The sequence below is a fragment of the Sebastes fasciatus genome, chromosome 10, assembly GCF_043250625.1.
Source record: "Sebastes fasciatus isolate fSebFas1 chromosome 10, fSebFas1.pri, whole genome shotgun sequence".
Taxonomy (NCBI): Eukaryota; Metazoa; Chordata; class Actinopteri; order Perciformes; family Sebastidae; genus Sebastes; species Sebastes fasciatus.
Window position 1 is genome coordinate 11,984,625 of NC_133804.1, and position 9,924 is coordinate 11,994,548.

Below are 9,924 nucleotides of genomic sequence, written 5' to 3' on the forward strand. Positions count from 1 at the left end.
ACACACACCCAGACACAAACATCCTCATCTGGTATTGACATGGCGCGCGGCTGTAGGTGTTTCCATTTAAGGTCAGTCGATTGCCTTAAGTATGTAATGTTAGGAGGGGGGTCCGTAAACATGTCAAATTAGCAGTAATGAATGACCAGGCAGCGGCAGGAGGAACTGTCAGGGTGCACACCCAGGACAATACATTACCCTGAGTTATCCTAGTCTGCCCTCCTCCAAACACACACACACACACACACACAAAGTAGTGGGACCCATTCAGCGGTCACACACTCTGCTTTAATGGCCTGTGTGGCTGATTGGTGTCCAAGAGATGAAAAAAAAAGAGTATGGAAAGTTCAGGGGGGGAAAAATATAGCCTACTAAAAAAACAAAGTCGAAAGATTGACGGACACAACCATGGTGATAGAAAAAAAATGTATGAAAATAGATAGAGAGAGAGATAGAGGACGGAGCAAGAGGGAGAGAAAACAAACTGTGGTATTTATTTTTTCTCCTCAGTGTTGAAACAGGAAAAGGACCTCTGGTTTAATAAACCATGAATCCTTTCACGGAGGGTTTGTATGTTATTCTTCGGAGAAACAGATACGTGGGGAAGGGAAGGGGAGACAGAGAGGGAAAAAAGAGATGCAACCATATGAATTTCTCCCTCTCACCAACACACACATGTCGATATACAGCCCACTTCCAGGCTGTATGTTAGTTTTGGGTTTTGGAAGTGTGTGGGACGAACAGGAGGAGGGGGGGGGACACATCCTCCCTCTTTAGTCCAGCCTGAGAGAGAATAAATGAGAAGTAAAAGATATACTTCCCATCTGTAAATGATTAAATCCTTCTCCTCTTCCCCCTCAGCGTTTGACAGCTTGTGAAAATAACTCTAACATATTCAATCCACACAGAAAATCTCCAGTCCGCCACAACAATGCGTGTACATCGGCATGCATAAGCAGAACGAAATTGTCCACTTGAATTCCCGAAGCTTGTTTTTACTGTATGCACTGTGGATGCAGTGATAAATAAACATGTACACAAACATGAACCTACTGTCTCTGCAGATGTTGTCTCTTTGCCTTCCACTCTCCTCCCCCTCTCTCCTCTCCTCTCCCTCTCCTTCCTGTAACAAAGGTTACATTGATCATGTTTCTAAAAGAGACTCTGTATTTCCACATGGCCCCGGCCTCTGATATGTTTTTCTTGGCAGCTCGGACTTCTACTTTTGTCATTCACTCAGCATATTTTAACAAATTAGAAACATTAGAAACCAGGATCGCGGCAAATGTTTTGGTTTGGTTTTGCGAAACTCTTACGGTCCCCACAATTATGTTTCAAAACACGGGCGAATTGTTTGACAGCCGAGCGGAATAAAACCCTAAAACAACTCTTTCATTAGAAACACATGCTCCGGCAATTAGAACCTAGCATTATGTTAATGTGTGTTTGCACTGGTTCATTTGTTGTCGTGTGAACGGTGACGCCGTGCGAGTGTGTGTGCACATATACGTGCCCTTAAATGTGTGAGGGAGTGTGGTTGCCTGTGTGTGTGTGTGTGTAAGGGACAAAGGGACACAGTGCTCCACATAACAGTATTACAGATGGCTGTTGTGAGTGGTTGTGACAGTGAAAGCGAGTGAGTTCCCACTCCATACAGATGTACTCTGAGTGACCTTACAAACACAGTGGAACTAAAACAGGCCCCCTACCTCTCGCTCTCACTCTGGCACACACTGTCAATTCTCACTCAGCCCTTGCGGGGCACTAAAAGTTGTTTCCTGAGCCAGGAATACATCAAGGGCCAAGAATATATAGAAGCAGGGAGCAGGAGAGATGCATAGCTAGGGTCCAGGAAAGCATAACTTGGACTAAGTAAATATGGGACTGAAGGATTAGTAGCTTTTGCCACCTATAAAAGCAAGACGGGTATGCCAGCCGGAGTTAACGACCACACGCTCTGACTTTGCCCTGGATTGTTTTACCAACGAGCTGCTCTGGACAAAGAGGACATTTCAACAAGTCCACTTTATGGAGGAAAAGTGGGAAAAACTACAAAATGACTTTACTTAGCTGAACAATCAGCCCCTTCCTTTCACTGACTCAGGGACTGTATAAAAATGATTGGAGCAGCAAAGTGGGGGAAGCAAACTACCCTGATGATATAAAAGTACTACATTTGTGCAATTAATGTTTCCACTGGTAACCACAATAATTTAAGAGGATGTAACCAAATTTAAAAGGTGCTCAATTCAGAAGATTTCAGAGCTTTGGCCTCCACACGGCTCTCAACATGGCGACAGTTGAGCCAGCGGCTCGCAGCTAACAGTGCAAACAACAGCAACGGTGCCAACAGAGCTAACAATCACAGGCACAGTTTGTGTTGGTTCAGGGAGTTCACTGAACGCCCTAGAAAGGCATCTTATATTTTTTTATAATAACACAGAACTAATCATTTATTGTAATGATGAAACCAACAAGATAAGAAGATAGATTTGTGGTATTTTTATTTACTTATAGCCTAAGTCCAAACACCGTTAAATGCGCTTTCTGTTACGTCATGTAAACAAACCACATACCTATCAGCTGTGAGCTCAAGATCAGACTTGAGATGTAACCACTTCAAAGATGAGTGAGTAGTACTTGCTATCTTCCGATATTTGTGTTTGTTAAACAGAAAACACAGGTTTTATACTGCGATATTTAATGAAAATGACATACAATACAGCCAACAGTAGCCTTAGTAAACTTTAAGGCGATCTCCTGGTGATCTCCCTCCAGCCAGCTGTCACCTTTATTTAGGTGTTTGTAGTGAAATGAGGAGGTATCGTAGTATAGATAACTGCTCATTTCAACTTCACCAATCAGCCATTCCTTGTTTGTAGCGTTGCTTTCAAAGTGAGCGACAGGAATAAATAGAAACAGCGTCTGACAAAAGTTCAGCTCAAAACGTCACGCTGCGCAGCGCTTCTTCGTTCACGGCCAGTTAGTTCGTTCCAATAGAAAACAATGCAATCAAACTGATTTTGTCGCTGAGGCTTGCTTGCGTCGCATTCTGTTTGTATGGTGTAATATGTAGGCTACATGCATCCCAATACATTAGACTTTACTGTGTTCAAAAGTTCAAACTGCGCCTATGCTAACAATATTAACCTGAGGGGGAACCGGAGGGTGGCTGCTTCACTTCCACGACAACCCCGTCAGTCAGGGACGGCGTTATCAGCTGTAACCGCCGTATGTGTGCAGTGCAGAGCGGCGGCTGTGAGCTAGCCAGTGGGGCATGCTCACACGCATGAACATGCACTGCACATGCATGCAAAAGACATGTGTCACCGGCCCGGCGATGTCAACAAAGCACAGAGAAATTCGGATTACAACACACACAGAGGGAGAGCGACTTCATTCTCTTCTCAGGTAGACATTACTCCTCTATATCTTTACATAGCAAATAATTGTTTGCTGCTATGCTATGAATATCATATAGAGAATCTTTCAACTTTAATGTGTTTAAATGGAACTCTGATTTAACACATAGAAGTCTGTTTTTGGTCTTGGGGAGTACTACTGCAGAAGTGGGGAAAAAAATTGTAGGCTATAAAGCCTTTTGTGGCTCCAGAGGGAGCTGGTCACTGGGTGATGTCACTGGGTAATGTAGGCACCAGGTTTTGACGAGGAAGAACAATGCATGGAATAAAAAAGACTTACTGTGTGTTCCACTACCCATACTACCATACTATTTAGTATGCCAGAACAATATATAGCATGTCCCAAGACATAGTATGTCAAATGCAGTATGCCAAAAATACCAGGATGTCCTACTACATGATCATCATATACTATTTTGCAGTATACAAGCCAGCATGCTTTTCTGGCAATCAGACCCACAATCCTCTGAGCAGCGGATATATGAGGAAGAGGGTCAAAGTTCAAGACACAATGTTGACGAAGTAGTATGTCCCAATGGTATGCATACGGCATGCAACAGTACTTACTTTGTAAGGGCAGCTGCACTATGTACTAAAAGTAACAAGTAAAAGTGTGATTTGGAATGTAGCCTATATGTAGAGGTGAGCATGGTTGGCATTCAGCTGCAGGAGACAGAGGTGTGGGGATGGCTCCTGAGAGCTGTAGCAGGTGAGTTGATTGGCACAGCCGGTGCTTGTTGACTAATCCCATTCTCCTTTAAATGCAGTAGTGTGGTGGACCTCTGATGACTGCCACACACCATGGACAGACGGCCACGGCAGCCCGTAAGTTATTGTTTGCTGAACTGTATTGGAAAGTGTGAGCGACTAGACCGTGCACCAGGGACGCTGGGGCAATTGTGAGACTGACAGTGTTATCGGAGTGCAATGCTAAATCGGTGCAGTACTATTTAATGAAACGATAATATTCACATAGCACCAATTGCTAAAATTATGACAGGATTGTTGTCCTCTGCATATGTCCAATCACATTTTTATGTACGGTGGCCAGTGGGCAACCTCCGGGTCTGAAAAGAGAAGCCAATGCTGAAGTGCCTTAAACTTGCATTTGTCTAATAGCCAGCAGGGGGCGACTCCTCTGGTTGCAAAAAGAAGTCTGATTGTATAGAAGTTTATGGTCTCAATCGCTAGTTTCACGTCTTCTTCAATACAGCGTGATGTTCATTTTGTAAATTATGGTCCCATTTAGAGTCAAATAGACCATAAAGCAGGGGATGCTTTAGGGCGTTGCTACCTTGTGATTGACAGGTCGCTACCAAGGTCTGGGAGTTGTCCATCTTTTCGTCTTATAACTTTAACCCTTTCACAGTGTGTTTTCAGCTCATGAAAGTTAATTGTAACATTTTGATCACCTAAAAATGTCTTATTCAGCTTTCAGTTGTGCTTAGCTCCACTCTCACGTGTCACTGCTGGTTGCTAAAAAACAAGAAAATGCCAAATTCAAGGCTTCAAAACGTCAGTCCACAAACCAATGGGTGATGTCACGGTTACTACGTCCACTTCTTATATACAGTACAATTGTGGCACACACAAAAGCCATGTAACTCTTTTTTCTTTTTTTTTTATTTACAATAAATTTCACAAGTGAAGATTGAAATTAAATATAAATCTGGAATCAGAAAAAGTTAAAAGACCCTCCCCTACTTTTTTAAAGAATTATTACTACCCTCCTTTTAGCAAAAAGAAAAAATACATAACCCTTTACACTTCTGACCCCCCTATTAATTTGCGTACAGTCCCTTTTTATGCCTGTCTCTCTTTCAAAAACAAATATATTTAAAAAGGGTCTGTCTCAGAGCATTCCTCCGCTTTCTGTGATGTTGAAGCTGATTTTGATTTTTCTCTTTGCTTGCTCATTCTTTTATTCCTCCTCTGAGCCAGCTCTTTTCTGGTGGTGGATTGTGAAACAACAAGAATGTTTTTTATTCCCGTGCGGTCTCACCCACAACATTTGTTTCCAATTTGACAGATTTTGGAACAGAAATTCTTGGGAGAGAAAACGACGGTTGCATGACGGTTCAAAAATAAGCTCTTTAGAAAAAAATACCCTCCACCTATCCCTCAAATCTCTACGGCTCTCCCTCCTTTACTTCCCTCACCTCCTCTCCTCTTTCCTCTGTTGGTTCAAGTCCAAACAAAGTCACCTCATCTTGTATTGTGGGAGGGATTGTAAAGTTTTCATTGAGCCCATGTGGAAGCGATTTAGCTGTAATCTCCAGTAATTGTGACTGTAACACAGAAACAGGCTGGAACAGATTGGCCTCGTATTTTTCTTCGGGGTCACTACGGGCTTATCTCAATATTTAGCGTCTTGCCTGATTGAGTTATCATATCACATTTGCTGTTAAGAGCTGAGTGATGTCAACAAATGTAACCGGAGAGCAAGACATGTTGCTTTAAATCACAAAGAGGAAGGTTCCTGTTTAAGGAAAGCACACACATCAATGTCAGCGCAACCCGCCGAGACCTGACTTTTTAAAATGCATGACATTTAAGAGCGCTGTAGAGATGTGAAACAAAAACGCTGCTAAAAAAAAAAGCACCATTATAGTGTGACCTATCCTAGATCTGAACCCAGTTTCCCCCGACCCATGTCACACACACTCTTTCTCTTTCACACACACACACACACAGTGAAGTCAAGAGCACTCTGCTCAGTTGCTGCAGAGGTGCAAATGGTTTGTCCCTACGCATCACTGACCCAACGCTGCTCCTCTTCACCTCCTCTCTCCTCTGTCTGCTCCTTCTTGACTCTGTCCATCAATGCTCCACCTCAGTCACCCTTTTGCACTTTTGTCTCTGCTCCCTCTTCCCTCCTCTCCCTCCCCCCCCCCATAATTTGTCTCTTTGTCCTCTGTTCATCATAGTTTCCATTTTTCTGACTCGCGATTTGTTTTCTCTGCGCTCACACGTCCTGATGAATGAGTAATCTCGTTTCATTGTGCTCAGCCATCCTTGTACGTGTTCAATAATGGCTCATTTCTTTCCTACTAGTGTTCGGGGTTAGGGACGACAGAGAGACTGAGAGCTGGAAGCCACGCCGTTACCATAAAGAGCGTGTCAACTGCGAAAGCCACAAAGCCTACAAGTGATTAAAACCCTTCAACTCAGGGTTACTTCATCACAATCATTAGTCTTTTTCTTGTCCTACCTTCTGGCTGTAAAACCCACAGAGCCGTACCCCTCCCCGTCCGTTAATAATATTCACTCTGCCTCTGATACATTAGCCAGTGAATGATAGGGCAAAGCCCTGGCCTAATTGCTTTCTTCTTGTAAAGTCTCAATTCATTTTTGCTGAGGAGACACAGAAGATGTGTGCCTGTAGTAGCGCGCACATACATGCACACACACGCACTCTTGCACTTACACTTACACACAACCCCACCTTCCCACTGCCGTTTTATGATGGATGGGGCTGAGGATGCATGGGGGAGGAGAGAGGGGAGACTATAAGGCTGCATGTGTGTGTGTGTGTGTGTGTGTGTGTGTGTGTGTGTGTGTGTGTGTGTGTGTGTGTGTGTGTGTGTGTGTGTGTGTGTGTGTGTGCCAGGCAAGTGTGTGTGTTGGTAGGAAAGAAAGAAAAAGGGAGAAGCTGAGCTGAGAAGCTCTGATTAACGACACAGAGAAGGGGTCCCAGAGGAGCTGGGGGAAGAGCAAAACTATCTAGGGCCAGCTGAGAGAGAGCGAGAGAGTGTGTGTGTGTGTGAGAGAGAGAGAGAGAGAGAGAGAGAGAGAGAGAGAGAGAGAGGGCACAAAAAACAGAGGTAGAAAATGGGGTGGGAGGGGGAAAAGATGTTTTCTTTTCATACGTTTCATTAAAACTGACTCGCAAACACATGGAACTCTGCATATCCATCATCATCATCATGTGGAGTATATGAGCTTTATCCCTGTTAGCCTCGCTGCTGCTGCTGCACAATGCTTCTACCTACCTGATACGACACACACCCTTCAGATTAAATCTCCTCGCCTTACCCCCCCCCCCCCCCCCCCCCCCCCTCACCCCCTCCCTTATCTGTGTCTCGGGCTTCTGTCCACAGCGCTGTCAGAAGGGGAAACAGGGTGTGTGTTGCCAGAGCGCAGGCCATCACCTCTCCCTGATTGCACATGAGAGTAGAGGTAATGGGAGTGTAATAGCACCTTAAGTACCCTGCTCTCACTGACACTGGCTGTATAGCATTACCCCTCGGCCTGGCTGTGTGGCACAAGTGTGTGGATGTGCGAGTATGCATTGGCACATGTGCAAAGTTTTTTTCTCGTGTGTCAATCCGTTCGTCTGCTGTGGATAAGTGTGTGTGTGCTGAAAGACTGAGGTTTGTTGTGTTTTCCCTGAGGGTCGTCTGAGCCGCAGCGATCAAAGAGAGATGGAGGTTAACTGACCAGACCTGAGAACCTCCACAGAAGGACCTGAGGGACTCCTCTCTGTTAGCCCAGGTACCAATCATCTGACACACACACAAACACACACAATCAGTGGAGCGGTGAGTGTAGAAGGGGGCAGTTTGAGTGATCCGGAGGGGATTTAAAGATCTGTAAGGTCCAAACTAACTTTGTCACTTCACTCACGCAGCCATAGCCTTTCACACAGTATCCATTACCTCAGATACGTTCCCTACAAAACATCAAATAGCTTTATCCCAACTCTTGCCTAGGTGCTTTCGCAGAGAGATGCCTTCCACTGATATGGAAGTCCTGTAAAGTGAGTATAAGTTATATAGCAAGGGTCCCTGGAGAGAGAGAGAGACTCAATGACTAGTCTTGTACTAGAAAGTTAGACTGTATTCCCGAGTAGCTCAAAGTAACGACTCCCGCTGAAGGACTGAGAGTGGCGCACTTCTGCTGGAAATTACGCTGGAAGTTGTGTTGTCAAAAAAGGGGGGGAAAAAGAACAAGCGCGATCGAGCGTGTGAACGTGTGTGCAAATGTGGAAGTGCGTGAGTGGGTGTGCAAATGTGCGTGGGTCTGAGCGAGTGTTTGTGTGTGTGTTTGAAAATGAATGAGAGATAACCATCACAGGCAGCTGCCGTGGTGAAGAGAGACGACCAGCACCAGCTAGATGCTGCAGGGAAGTTTCCTTGAAAACAACATTGAATACTTGTTGATTCCACGGGTGCTTACATCTATTACATGTTATTGCAGATATAAAAAAAAAAAAATGTGCGAGGGCTTTAATTCCAAGCAGCCTTATAGTCATATAGAAATTCACATCACAGTGCAGTGGTGGAAGAAGTATTCAGAACATTTACCAAAGTAAAAATAGTAATATGTAAAAGTACTCAATCATAAGTAAAACACATACTTGCAGAACTATGTCCTTATAAGTACTTATTACACAGAATGGCCCTGGTTATATTAATATACATACTGTTTATCATAACACTTAAGCAGCATTTTAAATGAAAGGTTGGCAGTATTCTATATTCTTCTTATTGCCAACAAATCCCATGAAACAGCCAAAATCAACAATCCTGCTAACAAGTATTGCTTATGTACAGTAGCAAAAGCCTGATATATCTTATTCCTTTGTGCTAATAAACCTCCGTTGTTGACCAAAAATGATCAAGCACTAATCAATGAGCCACAGTTCAGGCTGTTGTCATACACCGTTCGTAGCTATACCTACGAAAAGTAATGCACTGTAATTCGTATATATATCCCCCAAAATAAATGTGTATGTAATCCATGTATTTGTGAACCAGGAAGTTTAAAGAGCAACAAACGCCACATAGGGATGAGGTCTAACTTACTTGGAACACTGTTTTGTCAGTTTGTCACCTAAATCCCACTGACCCGTGGGTTCTGGGTCGAACCACGCATCACTAGTGAGTACTAACAGCCATGTTTGTTGTTTACGTTCATAATGATAATTTTGGGAGAGTGGCTTTTGAAGGGACGAACTGTCAGTGTTGCCAACTTGGCGACATGTTGCTAGATTTAGGGACTTTTTGGAGATGGAGTTTTGTTGCCTAAACCTAACCAAGTTGTTTCCTGTGACGACGGAAGTTTATTTTGAAAAAGACTAGAGCAGAATGTATGTCACGTGTAACTGGACATTCGTAGAAAAACTTTTCGTAAGATATCATACGAACCGTTGTATGAGGATATGTTGCACTGGGTGACATGTTCCGTCATTACAATGAACATGGGCATTGTAGTTTATTTTGAGTCAATCTACATATATCATGCTGCTGGAAATACTCACTAGAGCACCAAATGTGGATTAATCCCCCGCTGAAAATAGTCCCCAACAAATACACTATTTACTCCTGTCAGAATAGCATTTGCAAAAAAAAAATACAGCGCGCAATTGTTTTAGGAAATTACTTAGTCTGTTTAAAAAGTGAAACTATATATTTCTGACCTGTTTTTTTAAGGTGTCTTCAGTAGAAAACGGTTATGACATCGGCATTTATTGACAAAAACAAAAAACATCTAGGTTCTA